General features: G+C 39.3%; 1 protein-coding gene across 1 annotated transcript in view; it reads right to left on the minus strand.

Annotated features, from left to right (window-relative positions):
• Positions 1-24,264, minus strand: part of LOC125854930 (uncharacterized) — a 632,422-nt gene that overhangs the window by 6,831 nt on the left and 601,327 nt on the right. The gene's annotated exons all lie outside the window — the stretch shown is intronic.

Consider the following 24,264-nt stretch of genomic DNA (forward strand, 5'->3'; position numbering starts at 1 on the left):
ATATATATATCAACCTTCATAATTTGATCATGGAAGCATGAAAACCATAAACATCACATAATAATTCCATTTCAAGATAATATGCAAAAATAGACCATAATAGAATGTGTAGTAGTAATTCCATAATTCAAGAGTTCATAAATGATCATAAGGACCTATAAACTTGAAGTAAAATAGAGGATAAATGGTTGGACTTGTGGAAAGGAAGGTTTCCACAATCAACCCACATACCTCAACTTTGGAGAATCCTTGATGAAGATTGGAATGGAGAATTGATGCTTGAGATTGAGTCTTGAATCCGGAATTAGAACTTGAGATGTTTGAATTTGGTTGAAGATCTTGATGGAATTTTGGAGAGGGATTAGAGAGTGTTTTTTAGTGTTTTGAAGCTAGAAAGAAATATAACTAAGTATGGGACAATCCTCTTTTTTATAAAAGAAAAACGTCCAACCGCTACAGTAACGGAGCTTACTGGAAATTGAAATTCTGCCCGGACAGCATTTACGAAAATGGTCATAACTGCTTCATCCTAACTCGGAATGAGGTGAAACCAATTGCATTGGAAAGATAACTCGAAGGGCTTTAATTTAATAGATAGTGGCCCTTCCAGTTCCTTGTGTGCTAAGAGATATGCCCCTTTAAAGTTGACCCTGAAAATCGCACTTTTTGCGATTTTCGAATTTTGATACAGTTGCTCTAAAATTTGGGTTAGACCCATTTCCCACTCAATTTTACCCCCTGAATAAGAATATGAAGTCGAATTTCCGAAATCATGCACGGATTTTGAGATATATGGAAATTTCAATTATAGGTGTTTCCGAAGCATATTTTCGGGCATTTTTGGGGTCGTTTCATTACTCTATTCTCTTTTCAAGAATAGTAAAAATAGAGTCAACCCATAACCTCTATTTTCAATCAAATTACAGACATCAAACCTGAATTTCTAGTATCAGACTAATTACCCACTCCAATCAATCTCATTCGAGCATCGATAGGAGATCTAAAGTAGAATAAAGTTTGCAACCTTAACCCATATATTAATCCCATGGTAATTAGACCAAATTCATGTATGAACAGCAGCAAAATAGAGCATAGCACAATACCCACTACATTAAATCAACACCCAACCGTATAATTGTTCCCCTAGATCTTGGGGTTTTAGCCACCCATCACAAATAGCAAAGAAAATATACATTTCATGAAAGAAGCTCTGGTTTACATGATATTAAGTAACTACAAGTAAACCCACTTTGGATTCAACTTCAGTTAGTCAATTTCAAGCACAAAGTTGTAAAACCTCAAAAGGTAGAAAGTGTTCTTCACAAAAGTAAAGTGTTCTCTCTCTGAACTCTATTTCTCATAACTATTCATACACACTGTGATATGTGATGATACTTAATTTCTCTATCATTTGGGCTATTTATAATTTCCCAAGGTTGGAACCAACATTGAATATGCGACTCAATCAGTGCTATTAGATAGCTTACCAAGCTTGTTTGGCAAATTGCCTCATGCTTCTCAGCTCACCTTTATTCTCTAGGTATCAGGTGTTTGAACTTCTATTGGTGAACTCGATTGAGAAAACCATTTACTTTCAACGAATCACCGAGTACCACCTTAGTTTACCTTTTGAGCATTCACTCTTTATGTTTCACACTGTCATTTTGCGCAATGTTCATCAAGGTCGCCTTTCTCATGCGGCTCATCATCTTCTCTACTTGAGTATCCCGATCTGATTTGTTAGTCACAACTACTATGCACTGTAATTTTTGGTGAGGTCATGCTCACTTAGCAATCCACCCTTCTTTTCAAGCAATAAACAATGTATAGTTTGAAATTCTTTTTGCACTTTTGCTCTTTGTTTTAAATATCAGTCGTTGCCTTGTCCTTTTACCGTTATACCTACAAATCATAGGAAAAATTAGGCATTGAGGACACTAATTATTGAGCAAAATGGACCTCAAATGAGTGCAAATATAGCACTCATCAATCATCATAAGTTCACACATTCATGCTCAATCTAACTAGAAAGGAAACCGTAGCCTACCTATAGGTTGATCGCGCACATTCCAAATAACCTAGCATGAGCGTTTCCTTCCATAACGGCCTTTGAATGGTACCATGCTATCAGTAGAAGGATCACATCATTAGTACACTGATTTAGACAATAATTTCACATAAAATGGAAATGGCCCAATTTTAGAGTAAACTGGGAATTGTGGGATCGATGTCGGGATTCCAAGAATTGTCTCCGTCAAAAGGTTCTAAACTATGCGTCAAACTTGTATTCCAAAATTAGACAATTCAAGGCCTAAAATAGCGGAAATAACAAGAATTAGAAATCAACAAGAAAGCCAAGCCAAGGAAGCCCAAATTTACCTGAAATAGAGGTTCCTCAACTCAATTCCATCACCAATCAATGTTGCCATGCTTCCATTGAGCGCACCATACTTTAACTCACAAAAATTCAAACTAGAAACAGCCAAGAAAAATCACTTTTAAGCCTTGATGAGAGGTTGCCTTCACGACTATGGCCTTAATAAATAGGCTAGGTGGCAAGCCCTAGAGAACACAGAGGGACCACAACAATGCGCTTTGCCAGCAACCTTCCATCTGTGAACATGGCATGCTGGCCTGAATGTGCAAGAAAAGTATGTTGCCACTTGTAAATGCGCCTACCATACGTGAATGCGCCTCCTAAGACACCAGCCTTTCATGAATACGACCCTAGGCGTGAAGATGTGGATCACACATCAACTGATAACACATCACTTAATGTGCTAAGGTTCAAAAACTCTAATGGGATTTCTGGAATTAATTTAGAACCCCCTATGTGCAATCAAAATATGCTACCCCATGAAATTTAGCATTCCAGATTCAACGAAACCATAAAAATTTCCATTAGAGCTAATTTCACAAAAAATGGGTCCCACACCCAAGTTCCATTTTATGCTTAAATCCATAAAGGGGCTCGAAATCAGCGAGAGGACTCAGGATCTAAGTAAAGGGTCATTCTAGAGAAAACTAAACATTCAAGAGCTGACCACGCTAATGGAATTCTCATCTGAGCTCGTTTACTTAGAATGTTGAGTAAAGTTAAACTTAGGCGTCAACTTGAAAGTCAAAATGTCTTATCAAATTAACTCAAACTGAAAGCCTAGGAATCATTTTGATTATGTTGCTAGCCAAAAATAGCCTTTCTGGAGATGGTAGAATCATTAGAACCATATTTTGAGGTCATCTTCCTAAATTTTTGATAAAAAATTTAGTATTGAAGGTTCAAAACCTCCAAAACACTACAAGTCACACAAAAATCAAACGAACGACTAGCTAACCAAACTATCGAACCCAGAAAGTCATATATAACTTAGGGTCAATACAAGAAAGCTCTAAACAATGAATAGGAGGCATAAGGACATAAATGACCTGGATGTCAGCATGAAACTCGTCAAACATATCATCTATCCTATGTATGGGGTAATTGTTCTTCACCATCACCTTATTCTTGTACCTATAATCAATACATATGTGCATCGTACCATCCTTCTTCTTCAAAATAAAAATAGGAGTGACCAAAGGTGATATACTAGGCCTAATAAATCGTTTACCCAAAAGATTGTGATGCTAAACACCAAGCTTTATAGGAGCAATCTGAAATGGTGGAATAGAAATAGGCCAGGTACTCGGCTCAAGCTCAATAGGGTAATTAATATCACACTTTGGGATAGTCTAGGTATCGTAAAAAACAAATCTACGAAGTCACGAAAAATAGCAGAGGGACCTCCCTGCTCATATTAAGAACATATGCTACATGAGACAACCACCAGCTACTCAATAGCCTCCGGGCCCGAACAAAAGACATAAATCCAAGAGGTATGCTACTAAAGGGGCCCTGCCACACCACCAGGGGGATTACTAAGCAATGCTAAGGTAATGGCCTGAGAGAAGCAATCTAACCACATTGTAGGGCATAACTAGACCATGCCTAGAATCACGTCAAAATAAAACAAAATCAAGCTGAATAAGATCAGCCTAAGTTTCAAGACCTGGATAGTAAATAAGCAAGATCGAAATGCTTGATCCACTACTAAAGACTCACCCATGGGGGATGACACATGCAATGGCACTTTATTAGGCTCAGAACTCCAACCCATACAAAAAGCATAATAAATATACACATAAGAATGGGTAGGTCCCGGATCAAATAAAAATGAGGTGGGTTACTAGCAAAAGAGAATCACATCTGTCATCACATCGTCTGATGCCTTAGCCTCAACCCTGGCCATCTATCCTAGCACTTCACCTACCTCATTGAGGACCACCCTAAATAACCTGCACCACGACGGTCCTAACCCTTAGTTTGAGGTGCTACTGGTGAGCCTGGTAGAGATGGTAGAGTTGTGTGTGGAGCAAGCAATCTATCTACACAAAGGAGAATCTCTAGCCAAATGATCTATATCTCCATAATCAAAAGACCTGAATCGACTCCAAGATAAACTTCCAGTGTGGCTAAAGCACAAGATAGGGACCCATGACTCTAACTAAAGCCAACCTCACTTCGACTATACCAATAACACTCTGAAGTCTGCAATGAGGCCAAAACAAGCCAACTGGGTTAACCATGTTGAAACTGTTGTTGGGTCCTATAATAAGTGTCTTTGAATCTAGAATGGGACCCACTATAATTTCCCTCATATCTAGTTCTCTTCTCACAACCCCCTTGGGCCTCAGATCAGAGTTGCTGAATAGTGGGGGCGTGATCAATAACATCAGGAAAAAATGGCCTACAGAGACCATAGAATGAGTTTAAATCCAATAGTATAGCCTCAACCCATGAATAAAACATCGAATTCTTTCATTTTCAATGAGAATAATTATAGGTCCATAAAGGGAGACCTTAGGGAACGTCACCTCATACTCTAATACAATATTAGATCCCTGCTCCAACCTGGATAACTAGTCTTGGAGGTGATCTCTCACATTGTGAGGGATGAAACTAGCCAACAAGGCAAGAAAATTCAGTCCAACTGACCGAAGGAGACTTAATTGGTCTTTTCTCTCTGAACGTATGCCACAATTGTCTACTTGGCCCATCTATCTAAATAATCAGTGGAGTTGGCTCATCTCGGCTCCACTAAGCCCAATGTTTTAAAAATCTCGAAGCAAGTAGTCAGGAACTGTTAGGCATCCTAACCCACAACCCCCAACAACCCATAAGTGAAAGCAAAAGAAACACTCTGATCATCTTCTGCTCCTCGAGCAACATGGTTCTAGCTGCATTCATAGTGTGCGCACCCCCAAGTTGTAACTAGGCCCGAGGTTCTTCTTTTGGATGCTAACCTTACTAACCTAATGCATATGCTAGTGTTGGTGGTGTAGCTATAGTTGGGTCTTGCTACATCTCCCTGGGCACCGCAAAAAGCTTATTAATAGTTGTGTTGATATTTATATCCATAGCTAGTCCAGGTTGTTGCTAGGCTGGTCCAGGTGGTGCTTGGGCTGGTCCTGACCCCATCTCCTAAACTGGAACCTGACCTACTCGATGGTCCATTGCTGGGTCCAAACCTCTCTATATATTGAGGTGGTTCTATGCCCCTATCTGGAAAGGGAAGTCAACCCCCTCCCCGAGCCACTTCACGTTGAGTATGAGCCATCCTGCAAAATGAGTGAAACAAGTCAGGTTTCAAGAAACAATTAACATACACGCTGCACTAACATGTTACAAAAGAAGAAAAATCCTAAAAACACCATGTAGCCTCCAAAAGATAGGATACAGATGTCTCTGCACAGATCCATATAACTCTACTAGGTATTAGCGCTGTAGAAGTGAAACTAGTGAACCTGGGGCTCTGATACTAAATATTCATGACCCAATTTGTTTAGTCATAATGGAACCTACTATAACCAACTAGTAGGTATGTTTACCCAAAACCCTAACAAAAATTAATTAGTATAATGGTAGAATTAAATAGAATTAACACTTAACAGTATAATTGAAAGCAAGAATATTTCTATGTACAAGAGAATCCCTCCCATGGAAGTAACAAGTAAAGAGGTGTCTAAAATGAAAGTTCAAATCCCAAAAGTGCACCACAACAATGTTGTCTCAAAGGCAAAAGACTACCAAATCATACAAACAGGAGGAGACACGCTAATTCAGAATTCCAAGTGCTTACCCATGTCTCCAATCTCAAAAGCTGATGAAGATGGCACGAACAATGACTGTCGATAGTAGGTACTAGGACCTGCATCACGAAACATATACAACATGTAGCATGAGTACCAAAAAAAAGGTACTAAGTAGGTATCATAGGCCGACTAAGCAAGAAAGGTAAAGATAATCAGATAAAATCTAGAATCAAACAGAGGTAAAATCAGATATGAAAGAAAGCATATGAGCATACAAAAAGTAAATCTCAGTACATCTAAACTAAACCTTAATAGACCCCTAAAAGAACAAAAGGCACACTCATGCCCGAATTTAAATAAAACTTTAACGAACACATAAGCCCGATAAGTACACAAAACTAAGTCTTCTGAGAAAAGAGTACGACGAGTGAAAGTCGGGCTCCTAGCCCAAGTAACCACATATGCAGTAATAAAGTAAGCACCTAGCCTAGCTAGCAAGAATAACAATTAATCTAAGTCAGCCAGCCAGTTCACTCCTAGCCTAACTTGCAAGAGTTCCTCCTAGGGGTGTCGACTCTGAAAATGATCTCATATATCAAGTCTACCTAGATAGCCAGTCCACTCTAAAGGGAACAAGTCTCCCAACTAGCAAGGGTAACCAGGAGCCATGTCGGCTCCGAAGAGGATCTGAAATATCAATACCAAGTCATCATGGAATAACGTCCACTCAAAAAGAATTACCAAAATGCACCAAGCCTAGAACAATGTTATTCCAAGTCATCACAAAAGCAGAAAGCCTCAGGTAGCGCATCAGAGTCACAAAAATATGGGAGAGGATAGAAGATTTATCAAACTCAAGTTTTCTACTCCAATCTACAAGGATCTCGTCCATCTGAAACGACATCAACGATGAAACAAGGCTACAAGGATCGCGAATCTAAGGGAACAGTACTATTACTCTAGATTAAGGTAAAACATATCCGTTACAAATAAAACAACTCAATTAATACGAAACAACATGCAATAACATACATAAACCCCAACTAGCATGGTACTAAACCTAAAACAATGTCAATCACTCCTAAAACATTGTATCTAGAAACAGAAATTAAAAAACCTATGTGCTTACCCCTAATTAACTCTAATCTTAATGCATTTACGCATTCAAGCTCAATTTGAATTGAAAGAAAGTCGTAGCCTACCTATAGGCCAACCACACGCTCTAAATCACAAGCATAGAGCTTTCTCTAAATGGCCTCCGAACACTTCCATACTATCAAAAATAGGATCACAACTCCAATAAGTTTGTTTAGACACCTTAAACACATAAATAAGATACAGACCAATTTCCTAGTCAAATAGAAATTGTGGGACCCACACTGATATATCTAGAATTAACTCCATCAAAAGATCCTACACAGTTTCTCGAACATATTGTTGCAAAAAGGAACACAATCTGGGGCTCGGGATAGCCACAACAAACATATGCAAGAATTACAACAATTAACCTAAAAGGGTGTTAAGGACATAAGCTTTGGACATCAATTCACCACAAATGATGAATTCCCACCATTTTTTATCAATCCAAAGCATAGCTACAAACCTCATAGACACACCACACTTTGAGAAATGGCCCATTCAATAAACACTTATTGCAGAAATTTGCCTCCAATACTTGACTAAAAACTTTTTGATTGCCACTTAAGTGGTTACTAACGTTGCTTAAGTCACGAGCCTCTATTTTGCGAGTCTTAGCTGCAAAAGTGAAGCTCGCTAAAGTGACCCTTAGGTTACCCTAAAAAGTGATGTTTTCTTAAGAAAACCTAAGGGCGCAAAATCGGCTTGCACCACCATTAAGCACGAATAAATTACAAGAAATTTCCCTATACTTCCCCTAAGTGCTCGAGATTGGTTTGGAACTCCATGCACACAAAAGAGTTATGCAACCCAATTAAATTTGACAATCTATACTCAACGAAGCAATCAAAACTTTCATAAGAGGTCATCTTGGTAGAAAATGGGTCTCACACCCAACTCTATTTTAGGCCAAAATCCACAAGAAGGCTAAAAGTCAGCTTGGAAGCTTCAGGATCTGAGTGAAGAGTCGCTCTAAACTAAACTCAACATTCCAAAGCTAACTGCAATGACATAATTATCATCCAAGCTCGTTTACTTAGAATGTTGACAAAAGTCAACTTAGGCCTTAACTTGAAAGATAAAAAGCCTATTCTGATACTCGCACTCAATGGCTCGGGGTTCATGTCGAGTATGCTAATAGGCTAAATTTACCCTTTCGGAGCTGATGGAATTGTCTGAATTAGATTCTGAGGTCATTTTCGTTAACTTTTGATAAAAAATTATCGTTTAAGGTTCTAAAGCTCCGAAATACCGAAATGAACGAATAGGTTTTGTAACTGTCAGTTCCAGAAAGTAATAAATAACTTGGGGTCACTATAGGCACACTCTAAACAATTGAAGGCATATACATAGAAATAACCCGGATGGTCATTACAGTATATGTACTCGCTAAGCATGTTTTACTGAGTGACTATTATAATACTTTTGGTAAGGAGGAATAAAAATCCACCACCACCACCTCCTAGAGACTTACTGTTAGACACCCTATCTTTGTTGGACTTTGGATCCAGAATATTAGAAAAACCTTGATCGGAGTGCTTCTGCCATAACAAAGAATGTCCATGTCCAATGATCCTAGAATTAGAGAAGTCACTATCACCCATCCTTCTAACTCTTTGACTTTCTATCTTTCTCTTTTAGCTTCTTCTCTTCGATTTGTTTGGGAATGTATCATCAAACAAGAGATATTCATCTCCTTAATCAATATGGAGGTATGCTACTCTTTGACCACCATTTCGGACACACTCGACACAAACTTGTGCATCCTTACACTAGAGTCAACAAGCAAAGTGAGAACATACTTTTACAATTGTGTGAACTTCAATGCATAGTATTTCACACTCGTGTTTCCTAATTGATGACCATTGTTACACCCCATCTTCGATAGGAAAGGACTTTCCAAATGAACTATCGGTATTGATTGCCATTAAATCAAAGGCCTACGAGTCTAGTTTTCAACGCACAAAACACCTTATCAGAGTAAAAAGTTATGAGGGTTTTACTAGGGACTGGAGGGGCAGAATTCGGATCGGATCTGGGTTGGGTAAAAAATATTGTATGTCGGCTTATTTAACATTTTAAGCCATGAAAACATTTCATTTCAATTCAAACCAGAGAGAAAGCTTAGGAGAGAGTTCCTATGGAGTTTTAGCATGATGAAGGTTAGTTTTTGATGATTTCTACCATTAAACATTGCCCCCGTGCCTAGAAACATAATCTCTACACGTGGCAATCATTTTTCCGTTCTATTAGCTGTGTTTGGAGCTGGTTTTTGAAGATATAAATTTGTAGTGATTGGTGCTTCTTCAAGGTTTACACTTGGTTAACTAAGGTAATCATCTCGGGACCCTTTTATGGCTAATTTTATGAATTTCTACAGACGTTTCGACAAGTTGGGGCAATATGGCAAATCTTCTGATTTAATATTCATTATGAACTATTTATAGGTGCATACCAGCTGTTTATATATAGTTTTTGCGAAGTTTAGTACACGAGGAACAACTTTCATGAAGGAACTACGAACTTTCGAGCATTCATTGGAAAGGTATGTTAAGGCTATTTCCTACTTACGACATGCTTCCTTAAAGCTTAGGAGCAATGTAATTCGGTTGTTATCCTTGTTACACTTGTAACCAGTATTGTTGATTGTTGGCTGCTCGAGTTGATATAATCCTCCCTTTTCAGGATTCTTATTCAGTTAGTAGCATCCCTATGTTGGACATGACGTAGAGGCTAATTATATAGAATACTTATAACTAAATTGCTCACTTTTAGAGATTGGATTGTTAGTGTTTCCCTTGGGGCTATAGTAGTTAGTTGCAGTAATGTGATCTATACCTAGAAGCGCTATGTTCTACCTACAGGGCTAAATGGATGCCTAAAAGGGCTATGAGTTGCCTACAGGGATATATTGATGCCTAAGAAGGCTATGTGTTTCCTACAGGGCCATGGTGTTGCCTAAGAGGGCTATGAGTTGTCTATAAGCTATGTTGACGCCTAAGAGAGCTATGTGCTGCCTACGGGGATATATTTATGGGACTAGGGGACTACTGATAGGGGTATATAGGTCGATTAGCACCTCTGGGCTTATGATGGCCTGAGTAGGTGGTCTTGTGTGTTCTTTGAAGTGACCCAAAAGGTTCTTAAAAATGTGCTTCGGAAGTTACCGGAAACTGGTTTAGCTATATCAAAAAAATCCGTCTCGTTTTTTTGAAAATCCTACTTCATATTCTTGTTTAGGGGGTCAAATTGAGTGGGAAATGGGTCTAACCCAAATTTTAAAGCGACCGTATCAAAATCCGAAAGTTCCAAGTGAAGCATTTTTCAAGGGTCTACTTTGGAGGGTCATATCTCCTAGCACACAAATAATTGGGTGGCCCATATCTTATCCATCGAAAGCCCTTTGAGTTAGCTACCTAACGCACTTCGTTTCACCTCATTCGGAGTTCGGACGAAGAAGTTATGCCCATTTTCGTAAAATCTGTCCGGCAGGAAATGTAATTTCCAGTGAGCGTTTTTACTGTTCACCCGCCTCATTTTTTTTTCTAAGTGTTGGACCATTTTTCCAAAGGGCATATGTTATTTTCTATATACCATTAGTTCAATTCCCATCTCTAAAACATTTCCCAAAACACCTCTCCCATACTTAGACACATTTTCTCTCAAGTTCTCTCAAGAACCCTAATCCAAAACCTTCCTCAAGATTGAAGAGACTCTTGCTCCAAGTTCCAAGCTTCCATTGAAGACACTCTCAAGACCTTCATAAGAACTCAAGGTATGTGATGTTGAACTCATGGGTCCTTCCACCCATAGTGCCTAGACTCTATTCTACTCACTAATTCATGGTTTAAGTTAAGATTCATAAATTAGTCTTGTTCTTTGTAATAATTTCCTGCACATTGAATTTTAAACATGAAAAGTGATTGTTTTGAGCATGTTGTGACTCTAGAACTTGAATCTAAATTTGGAATGGATGTGGAGATTTTCATGTGGTATTGTGGGTGTTAAAAGGTGTTGTTGTAGGTTGTTCACTGGTTTGGCTGCATAATTACTACCCTATTTTCCATGCTCTTTGATTCCATTACATGCCTTCAAGGTGTTTGACAAAATGTCCAACTATGGAGAATTGATGAATCGATGCTTTAAAGCTTGAGTTATGAGATGTATGGCAATCCAGAGATGTGTTGATGACAAACTAAGCTTGTGTATATGTTCATTCCATACGTGAGATTGCATTAGAGCCTAATGGGAATTTCCTATATAAAGTGTTGCATGACCATGCCCGGTCCGGGGGAAAAGAACCGGACAACCATGTGAGAGGTTTATATCTCACCACCTAGGATGCTTGGGGTGTGACCAACATCAACCATGTGAGAGGTTTATATCTCACCACCTAGGATGCTTGGGGTGTGACCAACATCAACCATGTGAGGGGTTTATACCTTGCCACCAGGGTGTCCGGGTGTGAACGGCATCCCCCATCCTAAGTTGGGGTTATAGATTGGTTGGATCATGCATACACATATGATATCTACTATTAGTATAGATTTACTTAAACATGTTTTGACTTCACTTTGATCATGCATCCTCATATTGTTATTCATAATGCCTATGAAACTATTTCTTGTATTTCGATTGTGTCCTTGTCTATTGTTGTGTTGCACCCCGCATACTTAGTACATTCCAAGTACTAACGCATATTTTGCCTACATGATGTCACCATGTAGGGACCGGAGCTACTCTTGATCCTTCTCTCCATTCACGTGGCTAGTACGGTGCTTATCCGAGTTTGTTGGTGAGTCCTCAATGATTCGAGGGCTATGTTATGTTTCCTACTCCTATGTTTTGAGACTTTAGCTTGCAATTGTATTTTGACTATGAGGGGAGCCGGTAGTATGTCATGGCCCCCGTCCTATCTATGTATGTAGAGGTGTGCGTTGGACAAGTATTTTGTAAATGAGCTTGACTCTTGTTCTATGATGTCATTTTGAAATGGTTTGCCCTTAGTCCCTATTTCCCGTTAATTAATGTTGATTGTACTTCCGCGACCGATGAAGTGTGATGACAAGTTTGAGAGGCTTGTTTGGGGTTCCTTCGGGTTCCTCATTCGCCATGTCACGTCTAGGCCCTAGGCTTGGGTCGTGACATTCTTTGTACCTGTCGAGCTTATGGGAGCTTGGTTAGGTTGTTGTTTTACTATTTTTTATAAGTTTAGCTATAGGAGCAGGTCGGTACACTTATCTTATCCTTGATTTATTTATCAGATTATTCCAATATATCAGGATACCTCCTCATAGTCTATTGTCTTTCATACTTTGTACATTATTTTGTACTAACACCCGATTGCCTTGGGGGTGCTGCATCCATGCATGCAGGTCCTGAAAGACGACCAAATAGCCCTCGTCAGCAGCGGGATTGACTTTTATCTTATTGACTAGCCCCTTTCCTCTGGATCTGCCAAAGTTAGGAAGTTTGTTACCTTTTGTTGTATATATCTTTATGGGTAGGCTGGGCCCTGTACTCTTTAATACTGTTAGAGGCTTGCAAACTACTCTGTGGGTGTATAGCTACGTTATGGCCATACTGGCCTATGTTGTTGGTTTTCTTTGTAAGATGTTTGATGTATTATATTGATATATACCTGCTTTTTGATTTGGTATAGATATCATGGTGGCCTCAATGGCCCAATCAGGACTTCTGTGCTATTTGTCTATTTATTTATATGATCTCTTGGGAGTAGTTGTTTCTTTTATAGATCAGTTCACAGGGTCCTTGCCGGCCGAGGGATTAGTTTTAAGTCGAGTAATACTTGTTTGTTTTATTGATTTTGTGTGGCTGCCTTGCGCTAGTAGCAAATGGTTTAGCAGGGTTGGCTCAGGCCTGATGTTTGGCATTAGGAGCCAGTTGCGCCCCTCAAGTTTGGAGTGTGACAAACTTGGTATCAAAGTAACGTCGTATCCTTGGGAGTCTGCAAGCCATGTGTAGTATTGCCTTATTTATAAATGTGTTGTGCACCATATCCGATAAGCAAGAAGCTACCGGGCTTGTTAGAATGAGTATCATTCTTTTGCTCACCTCGTGCTATAGAGCAGTGTATTAAGGGTTGAGGTTTCTTGCTTATAATTGATAGTTGTATGCAAATAGAGATGACTGACACTAGACATACCACAACTAGCCAGGGGCTAGATACAACTCCAAAAGGTACCACATGTGGAGGTAGCCCATTGTGAGACCCAGGGGAGACATCTTCTCAGCCCCCTATAGATTCTCCACCTCTTCAGGAGCCTCCAAGGGCTACAGGACTTTTGGCTTCACCAGCAGTACCACCACTAGTTCCTTCTATTCTATCTGATCAGGATTTCAAGAGTGCAGTATGTATGTTAGCATAATTAGTAGCTGCACAGTGCCAACCAGTTGCGCCAGATGTTGCCGGACCTTCTGAATGGCCCAGAAGTTTGAGAGTTTGTGAATTTCTTGTCTTGAATACTCCACAGTTTACAGGGACAGATCGCAAAGAAGATCCTCAACACTTTATTGATCAGCTTCATAGGATCTTTAGAGTCATGCATACCTCAGAAACTGAGTAACTGTAGTTAGCACCAGTTTGATTGCATGATGTTGTTGTATTGTGGTACGAGGGTTGGGAGAGATCTAGGGGAAAAGATGCATCCCTACCCACTTGGGAAAGCTTTGTAGAAGCTTTCATAGATCACTATTTGCCTCGAGAGATTAGGGATGGCCGGGTAGACCAGTTTCTGAACCTCAGACAAGGCAGCATGAGTGTCCAAGAGTACGTGCTGAGATTTGATTCACTGGCTAGATATGCACCATTATTTGTTGATACGATTCATGATAGAGTGCGTAGATTTGTGGGAAGGCTCGACTCAGACTATATCTACCTCTATTTTACTGCTGCACTAAATATTAATATGGATATCTCGCGAATTCAGGCATTTTCACAAGGCATAAAGGATCGTCGACATTTACAGTATATGACAGAGAGGGTCTCAAGAGATTGACAGAAGAGGGCTAGGCCCACTGGTTCATAGGGAGATTTTTAGGGTGGTCCCAAACCTCGATATTCTATTAGGCCCACTACACCTCCACCATAGAAATTCCACGGTAGTAGATTTGATCGTCAAAAACAGTCAGGCCCTTGTGAGGGTTCACGAGCATCAGGGTCACAACAACAAAAGGGTTCAGGCCAGGCTAGGAAAGCCACGCTGCATTGCGCTACTTGCGGTAAGATGTATTTTAGGAGGTGCAGACGGGGTTCCACAGGTTGTTATTCCTGTGGACAGGAGGAGCATGGGTGGAGAAACTTCCCTACCATAGGTCAGGGTGTCATAGGTCAGTCAACCAGGTCAGCAGTAGGTTCCTCGTCATCAGCACAGTTTATTGGGCATGGACCTCAGACTTCAGCACGTAGAGGTAGAGGCAGGGGTAGAGAGGGAGAATCTAGTTTTGGTAGTGGAAAAAACCATACATATTAATTAGTTGGCCGATAGGACTCTGAGTCATCACCAGATGTTGTGACAGGTACATTAATTGTTTGCTCCCATTGTGCTTATGCTTTGATAGATCTTGGATCTACTCTATCTTATGTTACTCCATTTATTGCGGGGAAGTTATGTATAGTAACAGAGTCATTAGGTAGACCTTTTATTGTATCTACACCAGTTGGTGAGTCTATTGTTGCCAGGAGAGTCTATCAAGGTTGCACGGTAGAAATTATAGACCGTCAGACCTCTGTAGTTCTCGTAGAGTTAGAGATGATAAATTTTAACTTCATCATGGGTATGGAGTGGTTAGCATCTTGTTATGCTAATGTTGAGTACCGGGCAAAGATTGTTATATTCCACTTTCTAGGAGAGGCAGCACGGGAATGGAAAGGTGATACAGCAATGCCCAAAGGTAAGTTTATTTCCTATATTAAGGCAAGGAGGATGCTTACCAAGGGTTGTATTTATCATCTTCTTCATGTTCATGATATAGATGCAGAACCACCATTCTTCAGTCTATTGCGATAGTTAATGAGTTTCTAGAGGTATTTCCTAACGAGCTCCTTGGTATCCCTCAGAATGGGAAATTAATTTTTCTATCAATAAGCTACCAAGTACACAACCCATATCTATCCCTCCTTATATAATGGCTCCTGCTGAGCTAAAGGAGTTGAAGGATCAGCGAAATACTTGCTAGATAAAGGCTTTATTAGGCCTAGTGCTTCACCATGGGGTGCACCAGTGTTGTTCATCAGGAAGAAAGATGGCTCACTAAGAATGTGTATCGATTACCGACAGTTGAATAAGGAAACTATAAAAAATAAATATCCCCTTCCGAGGATAGATTACTTGTTTGATTAGTTACAAGGTGCTAAGTGTTTCTCCAAGATTGATTTAAGATTAGGGTACCACCAGATACGAGTTCGGTAGAAAGACGTTCCAAAGACAGCTTTTAGAACTAGATTTGGACAGTTTGAGTTCTTGGTAGTGTCTTTTGGATTAAGTAATGCCCCAACAGTGTTCATAGACCTGATGAATAGTATATTCAGGTCGTATCTAGACTTGTTTGTGATTGTATTTATTGATGATATTTTGGTGTATTCATGTTCAAAAGATGAGCATGCAAATAATCTATGAGCAGTCCTTCAAGTTCTTCAAGACTGAGAACTTTATGAAAAGTTTTCGAAGTGTGAGTTCTTGTTGGACTCTGTAGCTTTCTTATGCCATATTGTATTAGATGCAGGCATTGTGGTTGATACACAAAAGATTAAGGCCGTAAAGACTTAGCCCTAACCCATGACTCTGACTGAGGTTCGTAGTTTTTTAGGGTTAGATGGGTACTACAGAAGGTTTGTACAGGGGTTTTCTTCAATTTCAGCCCCATTAACAAAGCTGACTCAAAAAGCAACTAGGTGCCAGTGGACTGAGGCTTGCGAGTATAGTTTCCAGGAGCTGAAGAACAGGTTGACATCAGCACTAGTTCTTGCATTGCCAGACATTTCAGAAGGCTATGCGGTGTATTGTGATGCTTCTGGTGTTGGATTGGGATGTGTTCTAATGCAACATGGTATGGTTATCGTATATGCTTCAAGGCAGTTGAGAAAGCATGAGAAGAACTATCTGACCCACGATTTAGAGTTGTCTGCAGTTGTGCATGCGCTAAAGATCTGGAGACACTATTTGTATGGCGTTCATGTTGACATCTTCGCAGATCATAAAAGCCTTCAATATATCTTTAGACAGAAGAAGTTAAATCTGCGACAACGTCGATGGCTTGAGTTACTGAAAGACTACGATGTAGACATTTTATGTCATCCAGGAAAGGCGAATGTGGTAGCTGATCCCCTCAGTCAAAAATCTATGGGTAGTTTATCATATTTAGGTATTGAGAAGAGTGAGCTAGCACGAGAGCTTCATCAGTTAGCTACCTTGGTAGTCAGATTGTTTGAGGAGGAAGATAGTGGGGTAACAATTCAGGACACAGCCGTATCATCTCTAGTTGTAGAAGTAAAATTACGACTACAAGAGGATCCTAGCCTAAGCAAAGACTCAGAATCAATAGACTTTAGCATTTGATATAGCAGGAGATGAAGTCCTTAGATAAAATGGTCGATTACATGTTCTGAATGTTGCCGGGCTTCCGCATTGGGTTATGGAAGATGCACATCATAACTGCCAATAGGTGAAGGTTGAGCACTAAAAGCCCGCTGGGCTAGTTCAGGAGATAGTCATTCCTTTGTGGAAGTGGGAAACAATTAATTTGGATTTTATTATAGGGTTACCTCGATCGCGTTGCAAGTTTGACTCTATTTGGGTAATTGTTGATAGACTAATAAAATCAGCCCACTTCTTACCAGCCAGGGCTACTTTTACGGCCAAAGACTATGCAGGCCTCTATATTAGGGAGATGGTTAGGCTACACGATGTCCTAGTATCTATTATCTCTGATAGAGGAGCACAATTCACCGCCAATTTCTGGAAGTCCTTCCAGAAAGGATAGGGGAAACAGGTTAATCTTAGTACAACCTTTCTTTCTCAAATGGATGGCTAGGCTGACCATAAAATTTTGACAGTCGAGGATATGCTAAGGGAGTGTGTACTAGACGTCGAGGGGAGTTGGGATGACTACTCACCTCTTATAGATTTCACATACAATAATATGTATCATTCCCGCATCGGGATGACACCTTATGAGGCTTTGTATTGGCAAAAATGTAGATCCCCTATTGGATGGTTCGAGGTAGGTAAGTCAGGGTTGATTGGACCTAACTTAGTACAGCAGACACTGGAGCAGGTCAAGCTCATACGAGAAAGGTTGCTAATAGCTCAAAGCCGACATAAATCATACTCAAATGTGCGACAAAGGGACTTAGAGTTTTGCGTCGATGACTGGGTATTCTTAAAAGTCTCGCCTATGAATGGGGTTATGAGATTTGGCAAAAAAGGCAAGCTTAGTCCAAGATTCATTGGGCCATATAGGATCCTTCGGAAGGTAGGACAAGTGGCTTATGAGTTAGAAATGCCTTCGTGGGTAGAATTTGTTAATCCAGTTTTCCATGTATCTATGCTACGGAAGTGTGTAGAAGACCCTTCTCGAGTTGTCCCAGTTGAGGATGTTCAGATCACAGAGGAGTTGTTCTACGAGGAAACTCCAGTTGCCATATTAGATCGGTAGGTCCGTAAATTAAGGACCAAAAAGGTGGCTTTGATTAAAGTATTGTGGAGAAACAAGAATAGAGAAGAGGTGAGATGGGAAGATGAGGATGGCATGAGGTCTAAATATCCTCATTGGTTTCATATCCCAGGGTGATGGCGTATCAGTTTATATTGGTACAGTGAGGTAAGATACCTATATGATTTTTTTATATTGTTGCTTATTATTATTGTTGTTGTCATTGTATATTTGCTAGAATTGTTATTGCGGAGCTATAGTTCTTAGCAATTTATGTCATCATGTAAGATGCCTGGGTTAGACTTTTTGCATTTTAGGTTCCTGGATACTGAGAAACATAACCACGTGACTCAAATTATTTTTTTTCATTTGAGGATGAATGTTTCTAAGAGGTGAAGGATGTAACACCCTGAATTTTCAAAACGTCTAAATTAACTCGTATCTTCGTGGAGAGACAAGTAGGGAGAGTAATAGATTAAAAATGATGTCGTATGTCATATTTCAAGTGTTCAAGGGTTGTATCTCAAGTTTTAAAGTTAAGTAAGTGGAAAAATAAAAGTTGGCGAATGTTATTGTAAGTTCCTTTTAAAGATTTCTCTAAAATTTGGGTCAAATGTCTTGGATGTTTTCTCCCAATAGATAATGAGTTAGAAGGCCTATCACCCATTAAATTGAAGGCCAACGAGTCTAGTTTGCAATGCACAAACACCCGTATTAAACCGACATCAGAGTAAAACGTTATGAGGGTTTTACTAGGGACTGCCACGGTAGAATTCGGGTCAGGTCAAAATATGGTATGCCGGCTTATTTAACCTTTTAAGCCATGAAAACATTTCATTTCTATTCCTACCAGAGAGAAAACTTAAGAGAGGGTTCCTATCTAGTTCTAGCATGATGAAGGTTAGTTTTTGATGATTTCTACCATTAAACATTGCCCTCATGCCTGGAAACTTAATCCCTACACGTGGCAATTGTTTTTCCCTTCTATTAGCTACATTTGGAGCTGGTTTTTGAAGATATCAATTTGTAGTTATTGGTGTTTCCTCAAGTTTACACTTGGTTAACTAAGGTAATCATCTCAGGACCCTTTTATGGTAGTTTTTCTGAATTTCTATGCACGTTTCAACAAGTTAGGGCAATATGGCAAATCTGCCTATTTAAAATTAACTATGAACTATTTATAGGTGCATACCAGCTGTTTATATATAGTTTTTGCGAAGTTTAGTACACGAGGAACAACTTTCATGAAGGAACTACGGACTTTCGAGCATTCATTGGAAAGGTATGTTAAGGCTATTTCCTACTTACGACATGCTTCCTTAAAGCTTAGGAGCAATGTAATTCGGTTGTTATCCTTGTTACACTTGTAACCAGTATTGTTGATTGTTGGCTGCTCGAGTTGATATAATCCTCCCTTTTCAGGATTCTTATTCAGTTAGTAGCATCCCTATGTTGGACATGACGTAGAGGCTAATTATATAGAATACTTATAACTAAATTGCTCACTTTTAGAGATTGGATTGTTAGTGTTTCCCTTGGGGCTATAGTAGTTAGTTGCAGTAATGTGATCTATACCTAGAAGCGCTATGTTCTACCTACAGGGCTAAATGGATGCCTAAAAGGGCTATGAGTTGCCTACAGGGATATATTGATGCCTAAGAAGGTTATGTGCTTCCTACAGGTCCTTATTATTGCCTAAGAGGGCTATGAGTTGTCTATAAGCTATGTTGATGCCTAAGAGAGCTATGTGCTGCCTACGGGGCTATATTAGTGCCTAAGAGGACTATGTGACTGTGTACGGGGCTAGGGGACTACCATAGGGGTATATAGGTTGATTGGCACCTTCCGGGCATATGAGGGCCTGAGTAGGTGGTCTTATGTGCTGTTTGTACCTGCCGAGCTTATGGGGGCTTGGTTAGGTTGTTTTTTTTATTATTTTTGATAAGTTTAGATTAAGTAGCAGGTTGGTACACTTATCTTATACTTGATTTACTTATTAGATTATTCTAGTATATCAGGATACCTCCTTATAGTCTATTGACTTTCATACTATATACATTATTTTGTATTGACGCCCCATTTCCTTAGGGGTGTTGCATTCATGCATTTAGGTCCTGACAGACAACTGAGTAGAACTACTTAGCAGTGGGATTGACTTTTATCCGGTTGGCTAGCCCCTTTCCTCCGGAGCTACCAGAGTTGGGAGGTTTGTTAGCTTTTGTTGTATATATCTTTGTGGGTAGGCTGGGGCCCTGTCCCGCTAATCTTTACTGCTCTTAGAGGCTTGCAGACTAGTGTGTGGGGTGTATAGCTACATTATGGCTATACTGACCTATGTTGTTGGTTTGCTAAAACTTGTGAGTTGTTTGATGTTTTGTATTGATAAATACCTGCTTTTAGTTTTGGTATAAATATCATAGTGGCCTCGACAGCCCAATCAGGACTTTTGTGTTAGTTGGATATTTATTTATATGATCTCCTAGGAGTAGTTGTTTCTTTTATAGATGAGTTGACATGGGCATTGCCAGCCGAGGGCTTAGTTTTAATCCGAGATATACTTGTTTGTTTTGTTAATTGCGTGTGGCTGCCATGCTCTAGTAGGAAATGGTTTATCAGGATCGGCTCGGGCCTGAGTTTTGGCATTAGGAACCAATTGTGCCCCTCTAGTTTGGGGCGTGACATAAATACATTCTCAATTCTAGACATATAATAGCTTAAAGGAATAACTACTTTCATCTCTCGATTGCATCACCTACAATTCTTTGTCTACTAACTAAACTTTACATTTAAGAAAAATTAATTAATATAACCATTTTGCCAAGGTGTGTTGATTTCACGTATCAAGACACTTCATCCAATTCTAAGTTTCAACGATCGTTAGTCTATAATATAACCCAACTAAATAAGTTAGGGTCTAATCGCACAGGGAGTGGTACATGTTTAAGATTCAAGAGTAAAGTACGAATATGTTCAAGTCAGTCATAGGAATAGACAGTATAGAAGAAAAACATAATTCAAATCAAGGGGTGACACGAATGTCAAATAACAGGGGGTTTTTCTTGTAACTATTCGCTACAACAACAACAAATAACACGAAGTAAAAAATATTGAGTCGGGTTCTTGGGATGTGATTCCAATATAGGCTAATATAGACAAATGGGCAATTCCAAATGTTAGTGAATAGCAATAAATCAGTAAATAAGCTAGACTTTAGTAGGGATAAACTTTCTCTCGAACAATTTACCTCGAATCAAGTTGGTTTCTCTCGAACACCAACAAGCAAGCAGGTAAGAACAGCCTATGCTTTAGTCCATTCACTCTCTTAAGCTGAATATGTGGAAAAGGGTTTAGGATTCATTCTCTCGAGCTGATCCCATGACAACCCAATACCCACATACCATCAATTCAGTAATCTTGATTTTAAAACCTTTCTCTCAAGCAAGACAAAAACATGAAGGTAGAATTGCATTAGCTACTACAACCCTTTAAATTTAACCACAATTACTGATTGAAATCACTTCTAAACATCATTTAAACTATCAGTTAGAAATACCCATAAGGTAAATCATCCCATAATCACATAATCACACACCAAGAATTGGGGTTTTAGCTAGACATCATAAACAGATAGAAATCGTAACAAAAATGTATTTCCATCAACTAGGTAAGATTAATTTGGTCTTTACAAAGGTCCAAATCGAAGAATCTCAAAGATCCACTTCCAATTTCTCAAAAATGGAGAACTTCAATTCTTCAAAGCTATGGGAAAATATTGTCTCAATACTACTTCTCAATGTTCAGAATAAAATTTGATTGATGAAAAGATATTAAATATAATTTTTGAAAAAGTATTTATAGTCGCCAAGAATATGCTGCGAAGGACCAATCGGCATAGTAAGTCAGGATCACTGATCAGCTGGATGATCCACCCTTTGGTCAATTCCATCGCCTTTCCGCTTTGGCCTTGAGCATCCTCAAGTTTTGTAACTTTGGGCGATCTAACACTGCATTGCAGAACCACTCGGTGACAGGCCGATTGCTCCTTTCTGTCGCCAAATTGATTTTCTCCATCATGGGTTGGTACACTGGAACTTTAGGTGAGATAATAGCCATTCGGCGACTCGCCCAATGGATTAGGCGATCAACATGCCTTATTTTCTTCGTTCTTTCAGCTGCCTATTCTTTTTTTTCTCATTAGTGTCCATGCTTTGTTCCTCAATCCAGATACCTAGAAATCAAGGATTTAATATCATTTATTGGCACTACATAAGCATTTTAGGACACTAAATTTATCCAAATAAATGCCTAAATGATTCCAAATCATGGACTCATCAACACCCCCAACTTAAACTTTTGTTTATCCTCAAGTAAAACTCAAGTTCAGCAGTTCAAAAAGGATGTCTGAAATAGTACTACACAAGACTAAATCATGAATACACACAAAAAGTCTCAACTTACTCATGCAAGGATCAATTGTGCACTGCAAGATTCAAGTTTTGACTCACCCTTATCAAAGATTCTCAAGTTTGCAATACTTGCTTCAAATGCAAGTTCAAGCTCAACAAAGGTACTCAAATGTCCTCACACAAAGAATGATTCCATGTTCACACACAATGGTTCAACAATTTATAGTTCCGGAATCAAAACAACACTCACACTCACAAAGATGAACACAATGCATGATTTCGCCCGTAGGTTTGCCCTTATTTCCCAATCAACACTTGTTTCAGCTCACTCAAAATCAAAAAGGTCATTTCCAGGCTTGTAACGGGGCTGAGTGTAAAGATATGGTTATTTAAGCTCAGTGGATGCTATCCTCGTGAAATGTGGTATGAACAACACTTTATTTCCTTTTCTTCATCATTCTCATTCATGCTCAAAAGTCACCCCATTATTCACTTTTCATGGAATATCGGATATCGTATTTTCTTTCACACTTTATTTCAGTCTTTTTCATTCTTTTTCTTTTTTTACTTTTTTTTTTCTCTTTTTTTTTGTATGGAGGGGTTCCATCAATGTCAAAATCATGGGTCAAGGGGGACTTCATGACATTTCTTGATTTACATCTCTATTCACCACAACCCCAATTTAGGCTTTTGGCCTAAGTTGGCTATTCAAACAAACCACAAATAATGAGGATTATGGGTAATGGATAAAGAAAGGTCAAAATTTCATCAAGTTTCTTCCAAGAAAAGGTTAAGCCTCAAAGGATGTTCAAGCAAGGATCACACACTCACAAGGTTGGCCACAAAAGAGGTATAATGTCGAATTGTTTCACACTCTTAAAATTTTCCTAAGATCATTTCAAGAGATTGCATCAGTTAGTCAACTGGACCAATGGGGAAAATTTTAGGTGTCATCACACATGGTTCACGGTAAGCTCATCACACTAGGCATTGGCACCAATATCAAACAAGACTCCATACTTTTGCTAGTGTGCAATGTTCATCACAAGAGACTCATTCGATAATTGGCTAGTCACAACGAGATGCAAAAAGTTTACATATTGTCTATGCAACTTTATTTGGACTCATCGTAGCCGCACATTCATTTTTGTTCAATTATGAGCACTATTGAAGTCATTGGTATTGATCAAGATCGACACTCAAATTTGCAAGATAACAGCCACATTCAAACATAAAAAAAAGGGTGGCACAACATTTTTTGGAAGGGTCCAAAAATCATTTACAATTAAAAAAAGGAGCCACAAGCTCAATCATCCACAAAATACAGTTCTAAACACAATTTATAGCTGAAAAACCCAATATATAACAAAAATAGTAATCACATAAGGTGGACCTCACTCCACTAGAAAACAAAAGCAATTTGTCCTCAAATGCAGTAAATTATCCAAAAAGTCAATAAAAGAAGACAGAGAGGGCAGTAAGAGGGATCCTGTCTAAACAGTCGCACCGCCTGTCGGGGCATCAGTGCCCGGTGAATTACTCTGAACTTTGGCATCAGTGCCTGGACTCAACTCAGAAGCAATAACAACCCCACTAGGGCTTGCCCTGGACGTCTCTGTCAGCGATGTCTAAATCACCGACCGAACAATTATCTTCTCTAGATCTGGCAGGTCCCCATTTATGCTCTCCTCTATCACCTCGATTTGCTCCTCATCGGTCTCAGCATCCAACTCATTAGTTGTCATAACATCCCGATGTACATCTCCAATGGTGGCCGGAGGAATCTCAGAAGTCATCGGGGTATCGACATCATTAGTTGCCTCCAATAGGGATGTGAAGTCAATGGACTTCCCGTAGTCCACATCCTTCCTCAGATACGCTACCTCAACTTTCAAAGTCGTAACCTCATAAGTCTCCC

Source organism: Solanum stenotomum, chromosome 2 (assembly GCF_019186545.1).
Source record: "Solanum stenotomum isolate F172 chromosome 2, ASM1918654v1, whole genome shotgun sequence".
Classification (NCBI taxonomy): Eukaryota; Viridiplantae; Streptophyta; class Magnoliopsida; order Solanales; family Solanaceae; genus Solanum; species Solanum stenotomum.